The sequence below is a fragment of the Silene latifolia genome, chromosome 9, assembly GCF_048544455.1.
Source record: "Silene latifolia isolate original U9 population chromosome 9, ASM4854445v1, whole genome shotgun sequence".
Taxonomy (NCBI): domain Eukaryota; kingdom Viridiplantae; phylum Streptophyta; class Magnoliopsida; order Caryophyllales; family Caryophyllaceae; genus Silene; species Silene latifolia.
Genome location: NC_133534.1, coordinates 793,670 through 812,737, shown reverse-complemented (window position 1 = coordinate 812,737; position 19,068 = coordinate 793,670).

Genomic DNA, 19,068 nt, shown 5'->3' with positions numbered 1-19,068 from the left:
TTCTTTGTGATTTCCGGAGAATTTTGTTCCGGGACCCCGGAATCCCGAAAAACCGTATATTATACACTTCAATTTAATTTGTTCGGAAGGTCGACAGGACCCTTTTTCTTTTTCTCCTGTTTTTCAATCACCCGTCCGAGCTCATTTCAGAATCAACCTGTTCGATTTCGGAATCAACCTGATTTCGATTTCAAACCTCAAATAACGAGCTTTAACACATTTTTCACGATAATCGGAGTTTCGGCGAATGCTGGTTTGTGGCACACTGGCACCCCCAAATGTCTTCCATTAGTGCTCAAACTTTGCGTGGCCGCTTTATCTGACCCGAGGAACTTTTTATAGGATTTCAAGAGAATTTTGTTCCGGGACCCCGGAATCCCGAAAAACCGTGTATTCACTTCAATTTCAGTCGTTCGGAAGGTCGTATCAGACCCTGTTTCTTTTTCTCCCTGTTTTTGAATCACGCGTCCGAGCTCATTTCAGGAATCAACCTGTTCGATTTCAGCCTCAAATAACGAGCTTTAACACATTAATCACGATAATCCGAGTTTCGGCGAATGCTGGTTTGTGGCACTTCGGCACCCCTCAAATGTCTTTTGTTGGTGCTCAAACTTTGCGTGGCCGCTTTATCTGACCCAAGGAACTTTTTATGTGATTTCCGGAGAATTTTGTTCCGGGACCCCGGAATCCCGAAAAACCGTGTATTATACACTTCAATTTCAGCCGTTCGGAAGGTCGTACCGGACCCTGTTTCTTTTTGTCCCTGTTAATCAATCACGCATCCGAGCTCATTTCAGGAATCAACCTGTTCGATTTCAGCCTCAAATAACGAGTTTTAACACATTTTTCACGATAATCAGAGTTTCGGCGAATCTTTGGTTTTTGCACCCAAGCAACCCCAAATGTCTTCCGTTGGTGCCCAAACTTTGCGTGGCCGCTTTATCTGACCAGAGGAACTTTCTATGTGATTTCGGAGAATTTTGTTCGGGACCGGAATCCGAAAAACCGTGTATTATACACTTCAATTTGTACCGTTCGGAAGGTAAATCTAGGACCTGTTTCTTTTTCACCCTTTTTTTCAATCACGCGTCCGAGCTCATTTCAGGAATCAACCTGTTCGATTTCAGAACCAACTGTTCGATTTCGACCTCAAATAACGAGTTTTAACACATTTTTCACGATAATCGGAGTTTCGGCGAATGCTGGTTTGTGGCACACTGGCACCCCCAAATGTCTTCCGTTGGTGCTTAAACTTTGCGTGGCCGCTTTATCTGACCCGAGAAACTTTCTATGTGATTTCCGGAGAATTTTGTTCCGGGACCCCGTAATCCCGAAAAACCGTTTATTATACACTTCAATTTCAGCCGTTCGGAAGGTCGTACCGGACCCTGTTTCTTTTTCTCCCTATTTTTCAATCACGCGTCCGCGCTCATTTGAGAATCACTGTTCGATTTGAGACTCAAATAACGAGTTTTAACACATTTTCACGATAATCCGAGTTTGGCGAATTCAGTTTTCAGGCACACCGGCACCCCCAAATGTCTTCCGTTGGTGCTTAAACTTTGCGTGGCCGCTTTATCGGACCCGAGTAACTTGCTATGTGATTTCCGGAGAATTTTAATCCGGTACCCCGGAATCCCGAAAAACCGTTTATTATACACTTCAATTTCAGCCGTTCGGAAGGTCGTACCGGACCCTGTTTCTTTTTCTCCCTATTTTTCAATCACGCGTCCGCGCTCATTTCAGGAATCAGCCTGTTCGATTTCAGACTCAAATAACGAGTTTTAACACATTTTTCACGATAATCCGAGTTTCGCGAATTCAGTTTGTGGCACACCTAAGACCCCCAAATGTCTTCCGTTGGTGCTCAAACTTTGCGTGGCGTTTTATCCGACCGGAGGAACTTTCTTTGTGATTTCCGGAGAATTTTGTTCCGGACCCCGGAATCCCGAAAAACCGTGTATTATACACTTCAATTTCATTTATTCGGAAGGTAAATCTAGGACCCTTTTTCTTTTTCTCCCTGTTTTTCAATCACGCGTCCGAGCTCATTTCAGGAATCAACCTGTTCGATTTCAGGAATCAACCTGTTCGATTTCAGCCTCAAATAACGAGCTTTAACACATTTTTCACGATAATCGGAGTTTCGGCGAATGCTGGTTTGTGGCACACTGGCACCCCCAAATGTCTTCCGCTAGTGCTCAAACTTTGCGTGGTCGCTTTATCTGACCCGAGTAACTTTTTATAGGATTTCCGGAGAAATTTGTTCCGGGACCCCGGAATCCCGAAAAACCGTGTATTATACACTTCAATTTCAGCCGTTCGGAAGGTCGTACCGGACCCTGTTTCTTTTTGTCCCTGTTAATCAATCACGCATCCGAGCTCATTTCAGGAATCAACCTGTTCGATTTCAGCCTCAAATAACGAGCTTTAACACATTTTTCACGATAATCGAGTTTCTTTGAATCTTTGGTTTTTGGCACACCGGCACCCCAAATGTCTTCCGTTGGTGCCCAAACTTTGCGTGGCCGCTTTATCTGACCCGAGGAACTTTCTATGTGATTTCGGAGAATTTTGTTCCGGGACCCGGAATCTCGAAAAACCGTGTATTATACACTTCAATTTCACCGTTCGGAAGGTAAACAGGACTGTTTCTTTTTCACCCTGTTTTTCAATCACGCGTCCGAGCTCATTTCAGGAATCAACCTGTTCGATTTTAGCCTCAAATAACGAGTTTTAACACATTTTTCACGATAATCGGAGTTTCGGCGAATGCTGGTTTGTGGCACACTGACACCCCCAAATGTCTTCCATTAGTGCTCAAACTTTGCGTGGCCGCTTTATCTGACCCGAGGAACTTTTTATAGGATTTCCGGAGAAATTTGTTCCGGGACCCCGGAATCCCGAAAAACCGTGTATTATACACTTCAATTTCAGCCGTTCGGAAGGTCGTTGTAGACACCTCGTTTTTGCACCCCTCGCAAACCACCCGGTGATGATTGGACCGCATGTTTGGTACGCGGAACGATTTGTGACAGTTCGTAAAATTATCGTCAAGTGATTGCTCAAACATTAAATGTCTACCTCTTAGTTGTCATCTACGCGCCGATACGGTCGTTTCGACAGTAATTAGAGTACATTTGGAGTCCGGGTCAAAAACCGTCTTCATTTCTTAAAACCGTCAAATCCCGAGTCAAAGCAATGTGCTTGTCTACCTAAGGATAGGATGTCACAAAATATTGAGATTATATCTCATTTCGAGTCTCATGTCACTTCATTAGGCTAAACTTAAAGTTTACATCACAAAATGTGCATTTCATTTAGTTAAAATGATAACCCAACCTTTAGGCCCACTTTTCGAGGTGATAACAACTTTGTTGGGCCAGGCCTATTTCAGAGAAAGTTATAGATCTCTTTCTTAGCTTTCCAACGCCACCGAAATCACCTTAATCCGAGTCTTGTAGAGAAAGTTATGCCTAAAATACGACAGGCTGTCAAACGCGTTTTCTACGCGCAGAGGAACCTACCCGGGAAAGGACGCAGCAAGTGTTGCGCCTCTTCCAAGGGACGCAGCACCTGCTGCGCCTTTTCCCTGGGCTTTCTTTTTGTCCAAGTTTCCGTGTTTAACCTAAGTCGGTTATTTCCGGATCTTTCCTTCCGTATCCTAGTCTTACCATAATTCCGTCGCGTGATTAGTATAAATAGGAGCCTTCGTTCCTCATATTTCTGACGCGAGTGTCCGCCCTTCTCTTCTCCCTTTGCATTCTAGACTTCGTTCTTACTAATTGGCGCCTACGTGCTTGGACTTCCGACCACGTAAGCTCGGATCCTTCCGGGTACCAGCCTCTCTGTTGCATGACCGACCAATTTGACCAACTACACCAATAATCAACTTAATTAATCAATCGTTTTCCTCTTACGAGGGCACTCTCTTTGCATTCGCGTCGAGCATTCACTAGTCGATATCTTAGTTCATCTCGTTTCGTCAACATGTAAGTCTGAGGGTGTATAATCCTTATTTATTTATTGTATTTTATTTATCGTATCACCATTGTAAGATTTATGTCGAAAACACCGTTAAAACCGATTTCTAAAACCGTGCTTTAAAACTCTGTTTTTGCGGATTTCCAGTAGACAGACGCCGAGAAAAGACGCAAGAATCGCCTGCGCCTCTTCGAAGGAGCGCGATTCTCGCCTGCGCCTCTTCGTGAGGCCGCGCAGCGATTCTCGCTTCTTTTCTTCTTCCTCGTCCTCTGTAATTCGTTTCTTTTTATTTGTTGTTTGTTTGTCCGTTAATTCTTTGGTATAACCGTCACTGATAATTCACATGTATATTGTTTCATATAATTAATCATTCATTAGCATGTCTTAATCGTCATAAATCCGACTTAAATCCTAAATAATTCATATTTGCGGGTTTTCGTCATTAAATTCAAACCCGGATTTTAGAGGTTCAATTTGTTCATATTGAGTTTCTGGAATTCGCCATTGATATAGTTTTCATCTGCTTATTCGCATATTCGTTGTATATCCGTCGTATTTAGCCTAATTGACTTACTTCAACAGAGGACTCATTAATGCTTTCATCATAATCCCTTGTAATTAATTCGTTTGCATCCGTATCATTCATGTTTAGCGCTTTTATGACCATCATTCACATGTAATTAACCTGTTAATCACTTTCATCCGAGTAAATATCATCAATTAATCCTTTAAATCGCCAATCGACATTAACGGCTTGCAATCACGGCTTCATAGCCAGAACTGAGCCAAGGAACAGACGCAGCGTCTGCTGCGCCTATTCCAAAGGACGCAGCTTCTCTTTGCGCTGTTCTCGGCCGAGTTCGTCCCGAACTCCGTTTCTGCCTTGACATAGTTTAATTAGCTTACGTAATTAACTAACTATTATCCGTGTTATCGCTAATTCCTGTTCGTTAATTATTCTTTTATTTCTTTTTATCAAATTATCTGTTTTAAAGGTATTTTCGACCTAAATCGCTTATTCCAATGTAATCATTGTAATTTTCATTATTGTAATTCATAATTATTGTATTTCTTTTATCATTTGTATGTTTTCACATGTAAATCAACATTAAATCCTACTTCGACCCAATTGTATGCTAATTACGTGTCAACCGACTTAGTTAATTCTCACATGTTAGGATTAAAACTTGGATGTTGCATTGCATGCATATAGCCGACGATATATCGAGTATAGACAACTTCCCTAATCATTAGTAGAGGCCGTTATAGAGGCGGGCGGGATTAGGTGTTCGATCAAAAGAGCTTCCTAATACGTACCCTCACCCCTTACTCCAGATCTCCGTGAGCACCCGTGTTCATTGACATCCACGAGAGTCATTCTAGACATAGAATGCTAAGGGTAACGATTACTTAGTGTTCATGTCACTACTTTGTGTCTTGACATGACACGAGGTACTCAAATGGTTCCAATTTCCCATAAAAATTGGTGGCGACTCCATACAAAATGCAAACGCTTGTTTCGTTTCTCACCAAGCGCCCCCGTGGGCGGCCCGCTGTCCACAGTCGTATCAGACCCTGTTTCTTTTTCTCCCTGTTTTTCAATCACGCGTCCGAGCTCATTTCAGGAATCAACCTGTTCGATTTCAGCCTCAAATAACGAGCTTTAACACATTAATCACGATAATCTGAGTTTCGGCGAATGCTGGTTTGTGGCACTTCGGCACCCCTCAAATGTCTTTTGTTGGTACTCAAACTTTGCGTGGCCGCTTTATCGGACCCAAGGAACTTTTTATGTGATTTCCGGAGAATTTTGTTCCGGGACCCCGGAATCCCGAAAAACCGTGTATTATACACTTCAATTTCAGCCGTTCGGAAGGTCGTACCGGACCATGTTTCTTTTTGTCCCTGTTAATCAATCACGCATCCGAGCTCATTTCAGGAATCAACCTGTTCGATTTCAGCCTCAAATAACGAGCTTTAACACATTTTTCACGATAATCAGAGTTTCGGCGAATGCTGGTTTTTGGCACACCGGCACCCCCAAATGTCTTCCGTTGGTGCCCAAACTTTGCGTGGCCGCTTTATCTGACCCGAGGAACTTTCTATGTGATTTCCGGAGAATTTTGTTACGGGACCCCGGAATCCCGAAAAACCGTGTATTATACACTTCAATTTCAACCGTTCGGAAAGTCGTACCGGACCCTATTTCTTTTTCACCCTGTTTTTCAATCACGCGTCCGAGCTCATTTCAGGAATCAACCTGTTCGATTTAAGGAATCAACCTGTTCGATTTCAGCCTCAAATAACGAGTTTTAACACATTTTTCACGATAATCGGAGTTTCGGCGAATGCTGGTTTGTGGCACACTGGCACCCCCAAATATCTTCCGTTGGTGCTCAAACTTTGCGTGGCCACTTTATCTAACCCGAGGAACTTTCTATTTGATTTCCGGAAAATTTTGTTCCGGGACCCCGGAATCCCGAAAAACCGTGTATTATACACTTCAATTTCAGCCGTTCGGAAGGCCGTACCGGACCCTGTTTCTTTTTCTCCCTGTTTTTCAATCACGCGTCCGAGCTCAATTCCGTGAATCAACCTGTTCGATTTCAGGAATCAACCTGTTCGATTTCAGCCTCAAATAACGAGCTTTAACACATTTTTCACGATAATCAGAGTTTCGGCGAATGCTGGTTTTTGGCAGACCGGCACCCCCAAATGTCTTCCGTTGGTGCCCAAACTTTGCGTGGCTGCTTTATCTGACCCGAGGAACTTTCTATGTGATTTCCGGAGAATTTTGTTACGGGACCCCGGAATCCCGAAAAACCGTGTATTATACACTTCAATTTCAACCGTTCGGAAAGTCGTACCGGACCCTGTTTCTTTTTCACCCTGTTTTTCAATCACGCGTCCGAGCTCATTTCAGGAATCAACCTGTTCGATTTAAGGAATCAACCTGTTCGATTTCAGCCTCAAATAACGAGTTTTAGCACATTTTTCACGATAATCGGAGTTTCGGCGAATGCTGGTTTGTGGCACACTGGCACCCCCAAATGTCTTCCGTTGGTGCTCAAACTTTGCGTGGCCACTTTATCTAACCCGAGGAACTTTCTATTTGATTTCCGGAAAAAAAATTTCCGGGACCCCGGAATTCCGAAAAACCGTGTATTATACACTTCAATTTCAGCCGTTCGGAAGGTTGTACCGGACCCTGTTTATTTTTCTCCCTGTTTTTCAATCACGCGTCCGAGCTGCTTTCAGGAATCAACCTGTTCGATTTCAGCCTCAAATAACGAGGTTTAACACATTTTTCACGATAATCCGAGTTTCGGCGAATGCTGGTTTGTGGCACACCGGCACCCCCAAAGTTCTTCCGTTGGTGCTCAAAGTTTGCGTGGCCTCCTTATCTGACCCGAGGAACTTTCTATGTGATTTTCGGAGAATTTTGTTCCGGGACCCCGGAATTCCGAAAAACCGTGTATTATACACTTCAATTTCAGCCGTTCGGAAGGTCGTACCGGACCCTGTTTCTTTTTCTCCCTGTTTTTTAATCCCGCGTCCGAGCTCATTTCAGGAATCAACCTGTTCAATTTCAGGAATCAACCTGTTCGATTTCAGCCTCAAATAACGAGTTTTAACACATTTTTCACAATAATCGGAGTTTCGGTGAATGTTGGTTTGTGCCACACCGGCACCTACAAATGTCTTCCGTTGTTCCTCAAACTTTGCGTGGCCGCTTTATCTGACCCAAGGACCATTCTACGTAATTTCCGGATAACTTTGTTCCGGGACCCCGGAAAATCAGAAAAGCCGTGTATTATACACTTCAATGTCAGCCGTTCGGAAGGTCGTACCGGACCCTGTTTCTTTTTCTCCCTATTTTTAAATCACACGTCCGAGCTCATTTCAGGAATCAACCTGTTCGATTTCAGCCTCGAATTACGAGCTTTAACACATTTTTCACGATAATCTGAGTTTCGGCGAATGATGGTTTGTGGCCCACCGGCACCCCCAAATGTCTTCCGTTGGTGCTCAAACTTTTCGTGGCCGCTTTATCTGACCCGAGGAACTTTCTATGTGATTTCCGGAGAATTTTGTTCCGGGACCCCGTAATCCCGAAAAACCGTGTATTATACACTTCAATTTCAGCCGTTCGGAAGGTCGTACCGGACCCTGTTTCTTTTTCTCCCTATTTTTCAATCACGCGTCCGCGCTCATTTCAGCAATCAGCCTGTTCGATTTCAGACTCAAATAACGAGCTTTAACACATTTTTCACGATAATCCGAGTTTCGGCGAATTCTGGTTTGTGGCACACCGGCACCCCCCAATGTTTTCCGTTGGTGCTCAAACTTTGCGTGGCCGTTTTATCTGACCCGAGGAACTTTCTTTGTGATTTCCGGAGAATTTTGTTCCGGGACCCCGGAATCCCGAAAACCCGTATATTATACACTTCAATTTCAGCTGTTCGGAAGGTCGTACCGGACCCTTTTTCTTTTTCTCCCTGTTTTTCAATCACGCGTCCGAGCTCATTTCAGGAATCAACCTATTCGATTTCAGGAATCAACCTGTTCGATTTCAGACTCAAATAACGAGCTTTAACACATTTTTCACGATAATCGGAGTTTCGGCGAATGCTGGTTTGTGACACACTGGCACCCCCAAATGTCTTCCGTTAGTGCTCAAACTTTGCGTGGCCGCTTTATCTGACCCGAGGAACTTTTTATAGGATTACCGGAGAAATTTGTTCCGGGACCCCGGAATCCCGAAAAACAGTGTATTATACACTTCAATTTCAGCCGTTCGGAAGGTCGTACCGGACCCTGTTTCTTTTTGTCCCTGTTAATCAATCACGCATCCGAGCTCATTTCAGAATCAACCTGTTCGATTTGACCTCAAATAACGAGCTTTAACTCATTTTTCACGATAATCGAGTTTGGCGAATCTTGGTTTTTGCACACAAGCACCCCCAAATGTCTTCCGTTGGTGCCCAAACTTTGCGTGGCCGCCTTATCTGACCCGAGGAACTTTCTATGTGATTTCCGGAGAATTTTGTTCCGGGACCCCGGAATCCCGAAAAACCGTGTATTATACACTTCAATTTCAGCCGTTCGGAAAGTCGTACCGGACCCTGTTTCTTTTTCACCCTGTTTTTCAATCACGCATCCGAGCTCATTTCAGGAATCAACCTGTTCGATTTCAGGAATCAACCTGTTCGATTTCAGCCTCAAATAACGAGTTTTAACACATTTTTCACGATAATCGGAGTTTCGGCGAATGCTGGTTTGTGGCACACTGGCACCCCCAAATGTCTTCCGTTGGTGCTCAAACTTTGCGTGGCCACTTTATCTAACCCGAGGAACTTTCTATTTGATTTCCGGAAAATTTTGTTCCGGGACCCCGGAATCCCGAAAAACCGTGTATTATACACTTCAATTTCAGCCGTTCAGAAGGTTGTACCGGACCCTATTTCTTTTTCTCCCTGTTTTTCAATCAAGCGTCCGAGCTGCTTTCAGTGAATCAACCTGTTCGATTTCAGGAATCAACCTGTTCGATTTCAGCCTCAAATAACGAGCTTTAACACATTTTTCACGATAATTGGAGTTTCGGCGAATGCGGGTTTGTGGCACACCGGCACCCCCAAATGTCTTCCGTCGGTGCTCAAAATTTGCTTGGCCGCTTTATCTGATCCAAGGACCATTTTACGTAATTTCCGGATAATTTTGTTCCGGGACTCCAGAATCCCGAAAAACCGTGTATTATACACTTCAATGAGAGCCGTTCGGAAGGTCGTACCGGACCCTGTTTCTTTTTCTCCCTATTTTTCAATCACGCGCCCGAGCTTATTTCAGGAATGAACCTGTTCGATTTCAGGAATCAACCTATTCGATTTCAGCCTCAAATAACGAGCTTGAACACATTTTTCAGGATAATCGGAGTTTCGGCGAATGCGGGTTTGTGGCACACTGGCACCCCCAAATGTCTTCCGTTGGTGCTCAAACTTTGCGTGACCGCTTTATCTGACCCGAGGAACTTTCTATGTGATTTCCGGAGAATTTTGTTCCGGGACCCCGGAATCCCGAAAAACCGTGTATTATATACACTTCAATTTCAGCCGTTCGGAAGGTCGTACCGGACCCTGTTTCTTTTTCTCCATGTTTTTCAATCACGCGTCCGAGCTCATTTCAGGAATCAACCTTTTCGATTTCAGCCTCAAATAACGAGCTTTAACACATTAATCACGATAATCCGAGTTTTGCGAATCTTTGGTTTGTGGCACACCGCACCCCCAAATGTCTTCTCGTTGGTGCTCAAACTTTGCGTGGCCGCTTTATCGACCCGAGGAACTTTCTATGTGATTTCCGGAGAATTTTTTTCCGGGACCCGGAATCCCGAAAAACCGTGTATTATACACTTCAATTTCAAACGTTCGGAAGGTCGACGGACCTGTTTTTTTTTTCTCCTGTTTTTCAATCCCGCGTCCGAGCTCATTTCAGTAATCAACCTGTTCGATTTCGGGAATCAACCTTTTCGATTTCAGCCTCAAATAACGAGTTTTAACACATTTTTCACGATAATCGGAATTTCGGCGAATGCTGGTTTGTGCCACACCGGCATTGTGACACCCTCATTTATTTCGGAAAAGTAAACACATAATTCTAGATAAAAACTGCATGAATATGTTTGTAATAGGTTCATTTGGGTAAAAACCTGTAAATTTTAAAAACCTGAACCTGTTATAAAAATATCCAAATGGGAAGGTGTCAAACATGCAAGGTCTAAAATAAATCTCATGAATAAAACATCGCTAAAGTCGCGAAACAAAGTTATACAACCAAAATATGAAAAAGGGAGACATATGTCTCTAAAAAGCATATGACATAAAAAGTGTTTAAGGGTCATAATAAAATAAAGCCAATCTAGGTCCCAAGGTTACTTTGCTAGCTAGCTCGTCCATGTACCCCATATATGCATCACCTACCTGTCAATCGCATTTCATACAAATACGAAAGTCACAGTCAGTGGGGAGTAACTCCGAGTTCTCCCAGCCACGAAATGTCATAACTAATATAACATGTAAACATAAGAGTATGAATATGGATAACACATAGCCTTAGCATATAGGTGCTAGACAATCGTGCTTATCATGTGATCAACAATATAACAACACATAGTCCTAGCATGTGAATACTAGATCGACTCACACTACACTATCATGTGAATCACATAACATCCAGGAATCCAAACTCTATCAACCATAGCCGGCTTGCATCTCACCTTCTATGATTCATAGAATCATCAAACAAGAAAGGACAATATATCTAGAGACAGGCATAAGTTCTTAGGACAATCAATAGTCACTCAGAACTCGAGTCTATACCACGAGGTAAGGTAAACACCCTAGTCCTAAACCTGCGCAGACCTAGCGACATGCGGAAAATACCGCATCCAAGACCCATGATCACACACATGGGTACCCCTAAGGAGTCCACCAAAGGGTTGGCTAGTACTTAAGCTGACCACATACTTCTAAGAGTACGTCAGGAGGTCATTGTTGGAATATGTGTCCTCCGACAATAATGCGATCACGACTGTTGATCATGATGATCACATATTTAAATCTCATTAAAAAGAATACAATTGGGAAGTAATTTTGTTACTGTCAACTGGTCAACATATATCGGTAATGATTGGTCGACTAGAGTTTGACATTCGTCGTGCGACGGTGGTGATCGATTGACCCCCTAGGTCATACCTATAGGGCAACACTCTTAATTGATTATTTAATTAATCGTATAATGTTACGAGTTAATTAAATTACTTGAAAATTGACGGACGATTTTGGAAGTAAAATTTACGTATCAAATTGAAATGTGATTAAATGAGATACGGTCTGAGTAATTGAATTGTATCGTTACTCGGATGAAATAATTGTTTAATGTAACAATTAAATTTGAATGAATTGTTATAAATACAAATTGTTGTGATTTATAAAATGGTAAAATTTTGGCACAAGTAATTATGAAATTACTAAGTTGATTTTGTATGTGACGTATTTTTATTAATACGTTGATTTTTAATATGTTAAAAATACATAACAAATTTATGTCACATATGACATGTGACATATTGACAATTGACAAAAATAATATGGATTCCATATTATCAAATGGACCGAAATAACAAGAAGAGGATTAAGCTAATTAATTGTTTAATTAGTAGCTAAACATAATGATTGTTTTGCTTTAGTAGCCATGCAACCCTACTACTCCTTGTGAAGACAAATGTGGGCATGCATTGGCTCCCCTTAACCTCTCCACTTACACGGTTTAGAGAAGAAAAACCCATCATTGTTTTTCTTATAATTTTACCTAATAATATACTAAGTGTGATGTATTATTTTTCATTCAACTTATCATCCAAAAATTAGTTCTAGTGAGAAGAAAAATCCTCCTCTTCTTCTCTCATAAAAACCGAAATATTCAAGTGTTAAATAATATTTTGGTTCAATTTTCTACCTTATTAATATTATACTAGTACTTATAATATTAATTTGTATTAAGAGATAGCCTTGGGTATAAAGCTTAGGGAGAGATCCTATACTTGGATCTTGGTTCATCCATAAGGAAAAGCTCAAGAACAAGAGAGAAAGGTGATCTCTCTTGTGCCCAATATAACCGAAATCATCATTGTAAGGACATGATTTCTCCTCTATTTTATTATTGTTTGCATGCATAAAATCCGTTTTAATTTTATGACAAATTAATTTAAACATATACGAGTATGTTAGTTTGTTTATGAATCTACATTTCTTTCAGTCATACCCTAACTTGGATATAAGCCCATCAAGCTAAGACACAAAGGCTATTAAGCTGTGAACATACACTCGTCAAAGACAATACGGGCCTATCTATGACGAAGGCCGAAATACTCACCTAGGACCTAGTCCCAGCTTGAATACTTTAGCCCACACCACACAAGACAAGTAGGACACCCAATTAACCATAAGAGGGGCAAAGAGACCAAACTTGCACACACACAAATGATCATACACACCCTAGCATATGAAAGACTACGCAAGAGCATATTCAGCTGACAATCCAATAATATCTCCAATATCAATAATAATCCAAATTCCAGCTAACCAACAGTACCATAATCCATGAGAACAAGCTAAAATGGCAGAGAGGCAACAAGACTCAAGCATAAGGCATCCAAAGCATCCAACAACCAACATGTGAAATGATAATTACAAACATCAAGGCATAACATAAAACATCCAATAACAACCAATCTCACCTCAAAGACAAACCCTCGACCCGAGTCCCGCGACGGGTCATTGGTCAAATCGAGGCTGACCGGTTTAAACCTAGTTTGACCAAACTCGTTCGGTCAATCTGGCCCAGCTCAGAGTCTTGGCCTACTTTGGCCCAAATCACAAAATTCATCACAATATCATTCTCATGCTATTTCCAATTTCTATCATGTGAACACTATCAACATAAAGAAAACATTCCAACTTACAAAATAACTAATTCCACAAAATTCTTGCATGATAAAATAGCATAAATAACCGTCTCACACAAGGGTAAACTTTTCTATAAATTTTAATCGATAAAACGACGCCATTTACTCATACGGACTCCGAATTGAGTGATTCAAGTGGCTAAACCACCTAATTTTTCGATGCCGTTCAATCTGTCATATTTTTGGAAACATTGGAGACCATCTCGGTCCGGTACTGACGCGTTCCAGCCAAAATACGGACTTGTCACAACACATAATTCCTCATCCAAATTTGTTACAAACAATAATATACAAATGGGTAACATAAACTAAACATAAGCATACTCATCTTATTCCATTCATTCATTTATCAACAAGATCGTCTCAAACAATAACAAACAACAACAAACAACAACAAACAACAACAAACAACAACAAACAACAAATACAACTACTAATGTGACATTAATTCGTCGAGTAACTCGGAATAGTTACCTTAAGCTAGCAAAGAGACAAGTAATAACTTGAGAAAGCTTCTAAAACCCAAAATTACTCTTCATCTTCAACCACATATGAATCACCTAACTCATCTTCAAATTCTTCACCTATAAGAACAACAAAAACACAATTATTAAGCTTAGATTCGAAAACCCTAAAAAAAGTGTCTTAAACAAAAATTGGGGGAAATGAAAATAAAGCTTACTAGTAGATGAGGATTGAAGAGAGGATTCCAAATATATAATTTTTATGAGATTTGGTGGAGAAATGAAGAATTTATGGTGGATTTAGAAATTGTAAGGAGGATTTTTGAGATGAATTTGGTGTTTGATGAACGGAAGAGAGAGAGTGAATTATGGAGGAAATGAGAATTGAAAGAGGGAACAATGGAGGGTAGGTGGCCAGCCAAAAGGCATGGGGAGATGGGTCATTTGTTTACGTTTTGGGGTTTGTTTCGACGATAATTAGAAATATTCGTCGAACGCGATTTCCGAGAAAATAAAAGTTCTTAAACACGATTTTACTAAAAGATTAATTACTCATATGCCGAATATCCAAACTCGTTTATCCAACGACCGTAAGAAATGGGAAAATCCCAATTTTACGACTTTTATCCGAAACCTATTTTATCAAAGAAAAAAGGTTTAAATATAGTTTAAATCACTTTTAAACATTTCTAAACTATCAAAAATAATTACATTTCTTCAAAATAAAATAAAATTATATTTTATCAAATAAATTTTATTTCAAATAAATTAATATTAAATTAAAATAGATTAAAATATTACTTTTAAAATATAATAAAGGTCTTCAAAATCACGGAGTGTTACAGGCACCCTCAAATGTCTTCCGTTGTTGCTCAAACTTTGCGTGGCCGCTTTATCTGACCCGAGTAACTTTCTATGTGATTTCCGGAGAATTTTGTTCCGGGACCCCGGAATCCCGAGAAACCGTGTATTATACACTTCAATTTCAGTCGTTCGGAAGGTCGTACCGGACCCTGTTTCTTTTTCTCCCTATTTTTCAATCACGCGTCCGAGCTCATTACAGGAATCAACCTGTTCGATTTCAGCCTCAAATAACGAACTTTAACACATTTTTCACGATAATCCGAGTTTCGGCGAATTCTGGTTTGTGGCACACCGCCACGCCCAAATGTCTTCCGTTGGTGCTCAAACTTTGCGTGACCGTTTTATCTGACCCGACGAACTTTCTATGTGATTTCCGGAGAATTTTGTTTCGGGACACCGGAAAACCGTGTATTATACACTTCAATTTCAGCCGTTCGGAAGGTCATACCGGACCCTGTTTCTTTTTCTCCCCGTTTTTCAATCACGCATCCGAGCTCATTTCAGGAATCAACCTGTTCGATTTCAGGAACCAACCTGTTCGATTTCAGCCTCAAATATCGAGCTTTAACACATTTTTCACGATTTTCCGAGTTGCGGCGAATGCTGGTTTGTGGCACACCGGCACCCCCAAATGTCTTCCGTTGGTGCTCAAACTTTGCGTGGACGCTTTACCTGACCCGAGGAAATTTCTATGTGATTTCCGGAGAAATTTGTTCCGGGACCCCGGAATCCCGAAAAACCGTGTATTATAGACTTCAATTTCTGCCGTTCGGAAGGTCGTATCGCACCCTGTTTCTTTTTCTCCCTGTTTTTGAATCACGCGTCCTAGCTCATTTCAGAAATCAACCTGTTCGATTTCAGCCTCAAATAACAAGCTTTAAGACATTTTTCTCGATAATCCGAGTTTCGGCGAATGCTGGTTTGTGGCACACCGGCACCCCCAAATGTCTTCCGTTGGTGCTCAAACTTTGCGTGGCCGCTTTATCTGACCCGAGGAACTTTCTATGTGATTTATGGAGAATTTTGTTCCGGGACCCCGAAATCCCGAAAAACCGTGTATTTTACACTTCAATTTCAGCCGTTCGGAAGGTCGTATCGGACCTTGTTTCTTTTTCTCCCTGTTTTTCAATCACGTTTCCTAGCTCATTTCAGGAATCAACCTGTTCGATTTCAGCCTCGAATTACGAGCTTTAACACATTTTTCACGATAATCCGAGTTTCGGCGAATGCTGGTTATTGGCACACCGGCACCCCCAAATGTCTTCCGTTGGTGCTCAAACTTTGCGTGGCCGCTTTATCTGACCTGAGGAACTTTCTATGTGATTTCCGGAGAGTTTTGATCCGGGACCCCGGAATCCCGAAAAATCGTGTATTATACACTTAAATTTCAGCCGTTCGGAAGGTCGTACCGGACCTTTTTTCTTTTTCTCTCTGTTTTTCAATCACGCGTCCGTGCTCATTTGAGGAATCAACCTTTTCGATTTCAGCCTCAAATAACGAGGTTTAACACATTTTTCACAGTAATTCGAGTTTCGGCGAATGCTGGTTTGTGGCACACCGACACCCCCAAATATCTTCCGTTGGTGCTCAAACTTTGCGTGGCCGCTTTATCTGACCCGAGGAACTTTCTATGTGATTTCCGGAAAATTTTGTTCCGGGACCCCGAAATCCCGAAAAACCGTGTATTCTACACTTCAATTTCAGCCTTTCGGAAGGTCGTACCGAACCTTGTTTCTTTTTCTCCCTGTTTTTCAACCACGCGTCCGAGCTCATTTCAGGAATCAACCTGTTCGATTTATGCCTCAAATAACGAGCTTTAACACATTTTTCACGATAATCCGAGTTTCGGCGAATGCTTCTTTGTGGCACACCGGCACCCCCAAATATCTTCCGTTGATGCTCAAACTTTGCGTGGCCGCTTTATCTGACCCGAAGAACTTTCTATGTGATTTCCGGAGAATTTTGTTCCGGGACCTTGGAATCCCGGAAAACCGTGTATTACACTTCAATTTCAAAGTTCGGAAGGTAAATAGGACTGTTTCTTTTTCTCACTATTTTTCAATCACGCGTCCGAGCTCATTTCAGGAATCAACCTGTTCGATTTCAGGAATCAACCTGTTCGATTTCAGCCTCAAATAACGAGCTTTAACACATTTTTCAAAATAATCCGAGTTTCGACGAATACTTGTTTGTGGCACACCGACACCCTCAAATGTCTTCCGTTGGCGCTCAAACTTTGCATGGCCGCTTTATCTGACCCGAGAAACTTTCAATGTGATTTCCGGTGAATTTTGTTCCGGGACCCCGGAATCCTGAAAAACCGTGTATTATACACTTCAATTTCAGCCGTTCGGAAAGTCGTACCAAACCGTGTTTCTTTTTCTCCCTGTTTTTCAATCACGCGACAGAGCTCATTTTAGGAATCAACCTGTTCGATTTCAGGAATCAACCTGTTCGATTTCAGCCACAAATAACGAGCTTTAACTCATTTTTCACGATAATCCGAGTTTCGGCGAATGTTGGTTTGTGGCACACCGGCACCCCAAATGTCTTCCGTTGGTGCTCAAACTTTGCGTGGCCGCTTTATCTGACCCGAGGAACTTTCTATGTGATTTGCGGAAAATTTTGTTCCGGGACCCCGGAATCCCGAAAAACCGTGTATTATACACTTCAATTTCAGCCGTTCGGAAGGTCGTACCAGACCTTGTTTCTTTTTATCCATGTTTTTAAATCACGCGTCCGAGCTCATTTCCGGAATCAACCTTTTCGATTTCAGGAATCAACCTGTTCGATTTCAGGCTCAAATAACGAGTTTTAACACATTTTTCACGATAATCCGAGTTTCGGGGAATGCTGGTTTGTGGCACTCCGACACCCCCAAATGTCTTCCGTTGGTTCTCAGACTTTGCGTGGCCGCTTATCTGACCCGATGAACTTTCAATGTGATTTCCGGAAAATTTTGTTCCGGGACCCCGAAATCTCGAAAAACCGTGTATTATACACTTCAATTTCAGCCGTTCGAAAGGTCGTACCGGACCCTGTTTTTTTTTCTCCATGTTTTAATTTTTCAATCACGCGTCCGAGCTCATTTCAGGAATCAACCTTTTCGATTTCAGAAATCAACCTGTTCGATTTCAGCCTCAAATAACGAGTTTTAACACATTTTTCACGATAATCCGAGTTTCGACGAATGCTGGTTTGTGGTACACCGGCATCCCCAAATGTCTTCCGTTGGTGCTCAAACTTTGCGTGCTCGCTTTATCTGACCCGAGGAACTTTCTATGTGATTTCCGGAGAATTTTATTCCGGGACCTCGGAATCTCGAAAAACCGTGTATTTATACAACTTCAATTTCGGCCGTTCGGAAGGTCGTATCGGACCCTGTTTTTTTTTTCTCCCTGTTTTTCAATCACGTGTCCGAGGTAATTTCAGGAATCAACCTGTTCGATTTCAGAAGTCAACCTGTTGGATTTCAACCTCAAATAACGAGCTTTAACACATTTTTCACGATAATCCGAGTTTCGGCGAATGCTGGTTTGTGGCACACCGGCACCCCAAATGTCTTTCATTGGTTCTCAAACTTGGATGACCGCTTTATCTGACCCGTGGAAATTTATATGTGATTTCCGGAGAATTTTGTTCCGGGACCCCGGAATCCCGAGAAACCGTGTATTATACACTTCAATTTTAGCCGTTCGGAAGGTCGTATCGGACTCTGTTTCTTTTTCTCCCTTTTTTTCAATCACGCGTTCGAGCTCATTTCAGGAATCAACCTGTTCGATTTCAGAAATCAACCTGTTGGATTTCAGCCTCAAATAACGAGCTTTAACACATTTTTCACGATAATCCGAGTTTCGGCGAATGCTGGTTTGTGGCACACCGGCACCCCAAAATGTCTTCCATTGGTGCTCAAACTTGGATGGCCGCTTTATCTGTCCCGAAGAAATTTCTATGTGATTTCCGGAAAATTTTGTTCTGGGACCCCGGAATCCCGAAAAACCGTGTATTATACACTTCAATTTCAGCCGTTCGGAAGGTCGTACCGGACCCTGTTTCTTTTTCTCCTTGTTTTTCAATCACACGTTCGAGCTCATTTCAGAAATCAACCTGTTCGATTTCAGGAATCAACCTGTTCGATTTTAGCCTCAAATAACGAGCTTTAACACATTTTTCAAGGTAATCCGAGTTTCTGCGAATGCTGGTTTGTGGCACACCGGCACCCCCAAATGTCTT